We start from the raw sequence: 7908 nt of genomic DNA on the forward strand, positions 1-7908 counted from the left end.
CCAGCATGTTCTTTACTCAGAAAACAGACTGACAAAATGTTTTAGTAGAAAGTTATTTTAAGCTTCTTAGTGGCTTTTCATTGTACAATTTACAATTTAAATGAGCAAAACTCTGGATTATGCCACATAGTGTACCAGCTCTGTGTCCATATGGCATATTGTGAAGCATTCACGCCGAGACAAAGCATAGCAGAACACATTTAATGTAAAAAAAAATGTCATAATCCATAATATAGAAGAGCCATATACAGAACATGAGTAATGCTAGTCCAAATTGAATGATTGGAGAATGTGTGGGCTGTGGAAACCTACAGTACAAGTAGAACAGCAAGATGACACTTTTAGTGCAGGTCTAGTTATTCTAAAACACACTCAGATTCATAGACATAGCAATTGATGAGACATAGAGTATTGTAGAAACACTTCGCTGCTGTACACTACAAACAGTTAATGATCCTGAGCAAACAGAATGTACAGGGTTTATCAGCATTGATTATGAGTACTGATGAAGACGTGTGCTTAAAAATTAAGACTAAATTATCATTTGAATATTGACTTTTACAATAGGACATCTCATAAAAACACAATATAATAATACACAAAGCTAAAATATTTTTGTTGTTGTACGCATTTGCATTACGTATTGCTGTGCAGAGGACGCATCATCCAAGCTCATCAAACAGAATCTGCTGGTTGATACATTTTCCTATTTTCATCAAAAGACAGAATGCACAATCCTGAAACATTTGTGTAAAATTGACAAATATAAACCCTAACCAGATTCAGTTTTTTTGGAGAGGGGGTGGTGTAAGGACTTTTGTGTTATAGATAAGGGCTCATGGAGAGCCATGTCTGACAGTGTCAGGGATTGGCTGAACTCAGTAACGCTTTCTCTTGACAATTTAAAAAAAAGATTAGATGAAAAATGGGCCTTGAGAAACTTTTGCACAGCTGAAAAAGCCCATGGAGCTCTTGAAAATACATGTTTTTTTCTCCAATATTTGAACATTTCATACCCTTTTCAACGTAAGCCCTGGAAGAAATAAATAGAGGACAATCAGTTTTGATGCATTCACAATAGCAATGCAACAGGCGAAGTGGCTTTGAAGGAGCATAATGCCATGGAGATGTGCGAGTGTAGCTGAATGAACAGGGCATTACACAGGTCAAACCAATTCTTTTAGAATTTTTGCACTTTGTTTAGTTCATGACTATTTCAACATGCTTGCTTGAATGGTTCTTAGATGTACTTTTTTCACAAACAAGAAAAACTGTTCTATGCAAAACTCATCTATATTGAGACTAGTCGCTGACTCGTAACCACAGCGTCTACTTTGTAGGTGAAGGGAATTTCTAAGGGTAATTTCTGAGTACGGGAAAAAGGCTTTCTTGAATGTGACTGTGGTCAGTAAACAAACAGAAAGTGAAAGTTATTTTGTTCTTTTACCGTATGTTAAATTATACTCCTTTTGAAATGCTGTCGGAGCTAGACTACATCTCAGGCTTACTGGGCTAGTTGTGATGCTTCAATCAAACTCCACATACACAAACAGCTGCAGAGTGCAGACACAAGCATACCACACTTTATGCGTTTAGAATCTGTTTACTAATTGAATTTCGTCAACTTAAACAGATTGGGACAATTCTGATTGAGTGAACCAGAGAACACAAAATAAGATGGAGGCACTAATAACACACAGGTGTTTCTGTACAGCCTGGAACCCAGCCAAGCCCATCCTCAGCTGATGACATCACAGTGGTAAGGTTGAGTGGAGAAAGACAGTGGGCACGCTGTTTTGACAGACCCAGTGATTTCAACACTACTTGATCTTGGGTGTAATTCGCACACACTCACAACAACCCTTGTTCCCTCATGATAACGCAACAAATGAATAGCCCTGTCATGCCAAAGCACATCATGTCCACCTCCCCTCTCCTCTGACCCCTGCCAAAAAACATCCTTTCTCTGTAATGCAGAGTAAGAAATAAGCCAGCCAGCACCTCGGCCCTAAAGCTTTTGATCACGGGGCACGATTGATTTCCATTTAAATGAAAAGAGAGCCAGGGAGCGATGGTGGAGTGGCCTTAAACTCAGTATGAATGAAACATGGGAATTGTGGGTATTTCCCCACTCACCCCCCAACCTCCCTACCCCTGCACTTTATTTTATCCTCTCAATTTCTCCCCACCATACCCCCGTCCCAGCACTATAAACCATTAAAATCAGACATACCTCAGCCATCCAAGAGCTATTTACAATCAGTGATGTGGTTGACGTTTTGAAAGGAAGCATTTCAAAAAGAAAAAGGGGGGTGTTGAAAAGAAAACATCATCCCTGAAAACATCATCATTCACAAAGGTTGATTAATTCCACCCATTTCTTTTCCTTTTTTCCCTTCATAGGTTGAGAAGACGGGAGAACAAGCTTTATCTTTCAACTGTACTGGCTGTTGTCACTAATAGGCCAAGGACAGGATATGTCACAGAGCTGAACGTGGTGATTTAGTGAGGACTGGGCTGGTTTATGGTGGATTAAACTTGCTTTTCTCATTCAAAAAAGCCTGTTCTAAATGCACCAAATCAACTCTGAATACAGTTTAGTTTAGCGAAGGAGCGGAGAAACAATTGCAATTGCAAATTACTTCTAGCGGGACATTTGTTTTTCTTGTAAAATATGCCATTGGACAAAAGCAGCAACTGCAGAATGCCCTTTTAAATATACACACATACTTTGGGATATGTGGGACAGAAACAAACAAGAGACCAAATAAAGGAAACTAAGTTTCCTTTGGAGGGGACCCATGACACAGTAACAGATGGTCCCAGAGAGGAGAGCAGTAGGGGGTGGTTCAGTAAGAGCAGGCTGGGGTGGAAAGTGTACCCTTCCTGGTTCAAAGGGCAGTATTTTGTAGAGCTCAGTTCATTGGTCCTCCCCTGCAGGTGTCCAATGGGACTGGAGCTCATCCTGTGGTTAGACCGTTCCTTTCATTCCCTGTTCTGTGGGAACTGAGTAGATCCTAAAGAAAGGACAGGAGAGAAGAGAAGATAAGAGGGGTAAATGTATTATACCAACCCAAAAAACCCTGTGGGACTTTACACATCTGAAAAATTATAAATTCACTACTATAAAATATTAAAAACATTATACGTCAGTGATATTTATTTCCTTGTTAGAAGTTTACGGGGATATATAATTTTACAGAAACATTGGATGTCCAGACTACAGTATATAAACATTACACGTTTTTGAGAATTGCGGATTACAATTTTTTAGATCCTTCCCATAAAACAGCCTGTTCGAGTTTGCACATGGAAAGCAGGTAGCTACAATCCCTGTTTGTCGGAATCCAGGAAATGCATGTCGGTTTATAGCGCGCTGCAGGGGTTTGGCGTGCTACATGGCGACTGCATTACCTCCACACATCCCCTCCCCAGGTGGGACTTATGGCCTTGGCAAGTCTCCCTGTTGATCCAACAAGCCGGGGGTTGCTGTGAGAATTAAGCCTCTTTTCAGCACACCTATCACTCAACACACAACACAGCCAGAGCTGACTGCAGCCCTAGGAGCCAAGCGTTAATCCTGCAGAGGAATTTAACCCCTTTCTCTTTCTAAGCCTGCATCATCAGATCTATAGCGCCGAGGTGGCTACGTGCTAGGTAAACTCTCTAACCTCTATCGTTGGCTAGGTCACATAGCAGCTAGCATGGGACAAATGAAACTGATTACTTTGCAGAACACCAGCCCACAGCCCACAGCCCACAGCTCTCAGCACAGTTACACAACCCCAAAGACAGACCCAGAGAAAGAAAGAAAAAAAGAGAAAGAGACTGGTAGAGCTCTCAGCTAGAACCCCCCCCCCCCTTTCTCCCTCAGAGGCCCCAGGAGAATGACTAACAGAATGACTATCTCTCACTGTCTGTTCAACTGGTTCAGGCTGTTCTCTGTGCTCTGATTGTTGTTGTCAGATAATGTCGTCATACCATAGAGACAGAGCTGGGGTTTACTGTTCACTGTGCAATGTGCTTTATACTCTATACTTTATACCATGGACATGTTATTCCTGCTCTGAGAGCAGGCTGGGTATTGCTCTGTAGGGGTCATGAAGGGCCGACCGCTCTCTCTGCATCATTGTTGACAGTTGACAGGGTGGGGCGAGGTAGAGCAGTGGAGTGGGCTGGATGGCTTCAGGCTGTGCAGGTAATTGCAGCACAAGTCCAGACGGGCTCGACGGCTCAGCGGCTGGGTGGATCTGCCCCTCCTGATTGAGTTTCGCAACCTCAGCAAGAGTTTGTCTGGTTTTACATGATGCTGGCATGATGCCGTAGCAGAGCGTGTTGCCAAGCCAGCGGTGCGGTGGATGGACTGACTGTTACTCACTCGACTGGTTCTGTCGCTCCCTTCCAGCCGGGCAGGCAGTCAGGTAGCGGGGGACTAAGTGGAACATCTCTCTGAGAGACACTGTTTTCTATTATGTCTATTATCGCAAGGCCCACTCAAGGCCTGTTCCTCTTAGGGAAAGTAAACACTCCGAGGGGAATAACACGAAGAGACAAATGTACAGTTCAACGTGCTTTAAAAACTATAATTTAGCTACATTTCCATAACTGCTCAATGGAATCCCCCATGGACAAAAATTGCAACCCTGATGGTTTTATCAGGACGATGGTGTCAGTGGAGGAATTGAGGTGCGAGGTTACACTGAGATCTAATATGCACAACTTATTGTAAGACTTTCAGTCAAACAGAGTGAATGGAGAAGTGTGGCCTTACCCTTGTGGTCGGTTGTGCATGCGGCGCCGGACCAGCACTATGGCTGAAACCAAACAGAAAAGGGAAAAGGTCAACGTTTTCTCCTTGCCGCTGGAGAATAGTTCACATTTGCTTAGTATTAGAGCTTACATGACACCCTGGAACTGGTGTAAATCATGTCAAGTACCTGATTCAAGGGCCTAACAGCCAAAGGCCTGTAAACTCACTGACTTCAACAAACCACTTTTCTAAAGGTTGCTACATCTGATCCCTGATCAAACCATCAGTAATAATGTGCTAGACACAGGCCCTATAATGTGTTGTGTTGTGAGGTGTGGAAAGAGGTCTGCCAGTCAGGTAGCGTGTATATCTGGTCTGATATTGTCTGTCTTATCTTGACTTTTAATCCTTACCTACTATCACTGCGATTGATAGTGCCACCACACTCACGGCTACGATGATGACAATGGTAGTAAATCCATCTGAGAGCAGATAACACACGACAAAAGTAGTTGATGTTTGCAACACACTGAGTCAAAATGAACGTACAAACTTAATTAACAAAATTATTTTTGCATGACATGGATAACCAAGAAGTATGAATTTGCCTAAATATTTACTTGTAAATGGATTTATAGCACATTTCAATTACAGTTCATCAAGTAAGAAGGTATCTATGGGCCTACTGATATGCAGAAATAAGGTTACTTCAATTCTACATACTGTAAAAGTAGAACAATTTGGAAACAAAGTTTTTCCTACCTTCCGCTACTTTTTCTCCTGTTGCCTTGTTTATGTCCACAGTATCATCAGTTTCAGGTTCAAGCGTGGTATATTGTCCGAGATTTGGGCTCACTAGAACAGGCAACAACACACCGAATTATTCTCTGACCTCCATATCCATTCAGAAGGATTTCACCGGTACAGACACATACAAACAAACATTCATTCATCTGTTCACTGACTTCATGGACTAATTCTATCACTGTCTGATCAACGTGGCAGAGGAGGAACAGAACTGGCAGATTTAACAGATCATCATTCTGATTGGATCGATTTCACTCCCAGCCAATCATTACTCATTCAACATTCAACACTCTGATGAGGGGGAGGGGGAGGAAGGAGGGCTTCAGTAGTGCAGCTCCACTCCTGGCCTGGCTGAGAGAAGGTGTTTCTCCAGAAGATGTGGCCTGCCTGCCTGCCTGTGGGACAGCCTTCCCTGTCCTAAACACCTCTATAATTATATCAAAGCAACATCATTGGGAAGATGAAGAGTGGCAGCGAGCGACGCCGAGAGAAAATGAGAACGCCAATGTGGATTAGTGCCCTGACAGGGCGGAGCGGAGGGGGGGGATCTCTACTTGTCTGTCTTGTCTAACTTCTGCTTGATGGATACACGAGGGGGGGGGGGGGGGGTTCTCCCAACAGATAATTGATTCCATTCTGGGGTAATGATGAGGGGAACGGTGGTGTAACAGTGGTGTGCTCTCACTCTGCTGACTGGGCTGCTTGCCCTTCACATTTCTAACAGGGGGCGAGTTAAAGGGTTAAACTCACCGTTTTGCTTGAATAGATCTTCATCGTCTCCATCTGTGGGACATTCAGAACAGAGGAAGTGGGAAAAGCCCAGTCAGCATAAATATAAAGTAGCTTGTATTACATTTAAAGATTAGCAGAAGTTATATCGCTGTGCTTCATTTGAGGGTTCACTCATGGAACATTATCGGATCATCACGGTACTCCTAAACATAATCATCACTTTTGTAACATTATAAAAAACGCTTTTCATATACTCCTGATTTCATGCTACTTGTGATTTTGTCCTCTTTGTTTTCCAGATGAAGATGTATTCCATACCTGCTACGTCTGCTGATCCTTCACTCTCCTCTGAGGAAGCTGTATGGGAATAGAGATGGGGAGGATGGGACCAGATTAACTCACAGCAACATCTTACTGTGCATCACGAAGGTCATTCGTTACATCTCTGCACGGTACTGGAGCATAGCTACTCTCCTATGAACTACTGCTGTGGGTAAATATAGAATGATTGAGGTGCCATCCACGCCACTCATGAACTCTATACCTCTGTGGCTAGGGCATTTAGCTCATGGTAAATGTATCCATCTTAATATGACCAGTTTCAGAGTTTTGTGGGAATAACTAACTATACCTTCAGATAGATGGTAAAACACTACTGTAGCATACACAGGTTCATATCTTCTTTATGTTGAACTGGGGTTGATGTAATATGTATGTATTCTTTCTTCAAAATATACTTAAGTATCAGCCTAGGTTCTTCTGAGGAGTTTTACACTTAATATTCTGCTATCTCTGGAAGCTATAGGACTCAGAGAGAGACATTGTATATTTCTCGTGTGGAACACATACAGGGCATAAAAACAAATTAAAGCTGATCTGTGTGATTAGATCTTTATCGGTGTCTCAGTGTCTTCTGCCAGAGTGTTGTGGGAAGGTGAGAGCATGCGATACGTACCAGCAGCTCCTCGCAGAGTCACAATCAGACACAGAAACAGCAATCGCAACATCTTCCAATGCTGGAGGGGAGAGAAGAGAGGAAACCAAGTTATAAATACTGGTCATTAATATTCTGCTATTGATGTGTGTAAAAAATTAAGATCTTCCCATTTGAAAAAGCGAAAGTGAGATGGCGTGAAAGAGTCATCTATAGTCTGTTGTTAAGTCTGTCTGTTGTTGACTCAAACATATAGGTTTACCTCAGAACCACAGGTAGTCAATGAAAAATGACAGGTATTGGGAACACTATCTTCTGCAATAACGACACGGACTTCCATGATGACACAACTTCATGCAGGTGGCACAAGCACTGCCCTGATGTTAGAGGACGATGGATATCTTGTCTCAGGGATGGATATAAACTGTGTTTCCCAGTGCTCAGCAGAAACCCTGTCCCTCTCTAAACACTCAGTCACAGCCAGCTGGCATCAATACTTTCCCCTCCCACCTGGGTAACGGTGTGGGACTGTGTGGGACCTTGCGTGACTCGGTGTACTTTTACATTTTGTATTGTGTATTGTGTGTACTGTGTGTGTAACGGTTCGAATGGTGTGTAAGGCCACAGTGCTTTGTTCTAACCAGCCATTATAAATCATTAGGATTTACGTCGTGTCAGCCATTAA

The 7908-nt window shown here is 42.7% G+C and overlaps 1 long non-coding RNA gene across 1 annotated transcript; it reads left to right on the forward strand.

Annotated features, from left to right (window-relative positions):
* Window positions 1-6296: 6296 nt before the first annotated feature.
* Window positions 6297-7182, forward strand: LOC115102045 (uncharacterized). The gene is made up of 2 exons (XR_003859398.1): window positions 6297-6486; window positions 6589-7182. It is a non-coding gene; the product is annotated as an uncharacterized LOC115102045 (long non-coding RNA).
* Window positions 7183-7908: the final 726 nt, after the last annotated feature.

This window comes from Oncorhynchus nerka, linkage group LG3 (genome assembly GCF_034236695.1).
Source record: "Oncorhynchus nerka isolate Pitt River linkage group LG3, Oner_Uvic_2.0, whole genome shotgun sequence".
Lineage (NCBI taxonomy): Eukaryota > Metazoa > Chordata > Actinopteri > Salmoniformes > Salmonidae > Oncorhynchus > Oncorhynchus nerka.